Below are 3,055 nucleotides of genomic sequence, written 5' to 3' on the forward strand. Positions count from 1 at the left end.
TTGCCAAGGGCAGATGCTAGATCATTTATTGTCCATTGCTCATTTTGAATATTTTGGGTGCCCCTGCCATGCGCTTCTGGAATCTTAAGTTGTTAATGTTTGGGTTTCAGAGACATTTCTGTAGGGCAGTATTACATTTTGGGATTCATTTGGGGGTCTTTAGACCAGGACCGTTGGCACGCTAAGATGGCCCCCAGAGGCATATTGTGGGTGAGACATCCAGGCTAAGTAGGCAGGGAGCTGAGGAGGGACAACCTGGATCCTCTGCTGCCATGCAGTATGGAGATTTAGTTCTGGAACCCACATACCTGGAACTTGCTTGTGGAAGCTCTTGATCACTGGTATTCCACCTGGAGTAGGCGGAGAGAGTGTACCTACTCCATCTGGGGTGCCCTGGTGAAAATGGCTCGGTATGGAGCCTGGAGAGATCTCTGGCTTTGTGGTATCTTCTGGGACTCACTGCTGTGTCTCTGGCTTTTGATCTCTTTCAAGATCTCTTCATGGGTCTCTGAAGCAAGGCCAGTAATAGAGTTTATGGGTTGGCACAGGAGTTGGTTTGTGGGCGTGATTGCCAGTATGTCCATGTGTATTGTGAAGTGGGGGGAGGTAGCCCACCCCATATCCATAAAAGCATGGAGATTTCAGTCACAAAACCCGCATACTTGAATTTTCAGTATATTATATCTTGGTGAGGTCTGTCCCAATATGGTTGGAGTCAGGTCGAGGGTATGATGGTGATTTTGATTGTGGAATCAAATGGCTGGTGGGGGCTCTGCTTGGGCAGGCATAGGCCAACTTGCCCCTTCTGATTTACCCCATTTTCAGCCATGCGTTTGTCCAAGATTAACTGTGGCTTTTGATCTCTTTCGAGATTTATCTATGGGTCTCTGAAATAAGGCCAATAAATGAGCTTCTATAGCTGAACCGGAGGTGGTTTGTGGGCATGGCTCCCGCATACTTAAATTTTGGCTGTTTAATTTCTTAGTAAACTTAGTCCCAAGTGGTTGGGGTCTGGCCAAAGGCACAGCGGCAATTTGGGAGTATCAGGAAGCCTGAAGGCACCATCAGGCTGCTGATGCACTGGCCCCGCAGGTACAGGTTGACCTATTGGCAGCATCATACACCCCTGGTGTATGATTTTAAAATTAAAATATTTTGTCTCCATGAAATTGCAAAATTATTCATGACTGGGTTTCAGGTATACAATGTATCAGAACTCATCCTTTCACCTTTGTTTACTTCCCTCCACCAATCCACCAGTTTGCTTTTACAAGAGGCTCATATATATATGTGTGTATATATATATATGTATATATATATATATATATGAGTGTGTGTGTGTGTGTGCCTTCGTCACTGTAGTTTACTGTATTGTTGCTGATGGGGTTTCATATATAACACTCTACCACCTTTCAGCATCACCTTACCCTCAACCATAAATGTTCTTCCCCACCCTGTCCTATCCCCCAGTCTCCTAAAGTGACATGTTTCTCACTGAATACCAGTTCCGATGTTGTAGCTTTCGTTGTATTTGGGTCTTTGTTATTATATTTCTTTACATCCAGGACATGAGAGAGATCATTCTGTGTCATTTTTCTCCTCTGACTAATTTTCCCTCTAAATCATACTCTCCAGGTCCCTCCAGGTAGCAGCAAATTTCATGACTTTATCTTTTCTTATGGCTGGGTAATATTCCATTATGTATGTGTACCATGACTTCTTTATTCATTCATCTATTCTTTTTTAAATTTTTCTCCCTGTTTTAGATTATTTATAGAAATCTAGCTTAAGTTTGTTCATTATTACTTTTTCTTTATTTCTTTAAAAATATGGTACACACTTCTGGGAATATATCCCAGAGATGCAAAAAAGTACAGCAGAAATGATATCTGCACTTGTATGTTTATTGTAACACTGTTTACAATAGTCAGAATATGGAAAAAACCCGAATGCCCGAGAACAGATGACTGGTTAATGAAATTCTGATACATCTACACAAAGGAACTGTGCAGCTGTAAGAAAAGATGAAGTAATAAAATTTGCATATAAGTGGATTGACATGAAGAGTATCATGTTAAGTGAAATGAGTCATAAAGAAAGGAATAGGCATAGAATGACTGCACTCATTTGTGGAATATAAATAATATAATGGGAGACTAACACCCAAAGATAGTAGGAATAAGGGCCAGGAGGATTCCTTCACGGCTTGTAAACCAGCCTCACATGCTGGGGGAAAAGGAAGCTGAGATAGAGAAGGGACAGCCAAGCAAAGGATGCTTGGAGGGCTCACTCAGGATGGCGATGCGTGCTGAAAGTAGACAATAGGCCACACATGATGGACACTTGCTACCTGTATAGCAAACTATAACACCCAAAAGGAGAGAGAGTAAAAGGGAATGTGCCTGCCACAGAGGCAGGGAAGAATGGGGTGGGGGTGGTGGGAAGAATACTGGGAACATTGGCGGTGGAGAATGGGCACTGGTGGAGGGGTGGATACTCCATCCTAGTCATTGTATGACTGAAACATAATCACAAAAGTGTGTAAGTCTGTAATTCTATCTCACGGTGTTTCATTAAAATTTTTTTAAAAAATATAGTGTGCTTCATGCATTTGTGTACCATCCTTATGAAGGGGGCCATGCTAATCTTCCCTGTATCTTTCCAGTTTTAGTATTTGCGCTGCTGAAGCCAACACTGATTATTTCGTTCTCTCAGCATAAATCTTCTGTGTGATTCCATTTTCATGAATATGTCATTTTAGTTATTCTACTTTGTAATTTTTGTATAAATAAATTTATTTTTATTATTTTTATTTTTTAATCTATAGCACTGTAGCACTGTTCTCCCATTGTTCATTGATTTGCTCGGGTTCCGGGGCCGAGACCTCCAAGCCTACTCGGATCGGAGTCGAGCATCCTCCACCCAGATCCTCCAAATTCCAGTAGGCGGGGGTCACACCCACCACCTGCCCCCCTGGCGCCGTGTAATCCCATCAACGGCCAAGACTCAGAGACTATAAAATCCAGTTCCCGGACGAGAACAGTGCAGTCTTCTG

General features: G+C 42.5%; 1 non-coding gene across 1 annotated transcript; it reads right to left on the reverse strand.

The window, feature by feature from the left end:
- Positions 1 to 2,587: 2,587 nt before the first annotated feature.
- Positions 2,588 to 2,695, reverse strand: LOC130038490 (U6 spliceosomal RNA). The gene has a single exon (XR_008794716.1). It is a non-coding gene; the product is annotated as a U6 spliceosomal RNA (small nuclear RNA).
- Positions 2,696 to 3,055: the final 360 nt, after the last annotated feature.

This window comes from Sorex fumeus, unplaced genomic scaffold, assembly GCF_029834395.1.
Source record: "Sorex fumeus unplaced genomic scaffold, SorFum_2.1 ptg000075l, whole genome shotgun sequence".
NCBI classification, from domain to species: Eukaryota; Metazoa; Chordata; class Mammalia; order Eulipotyphla; family Soricidae; genus Sorex; species Sorex fumeus.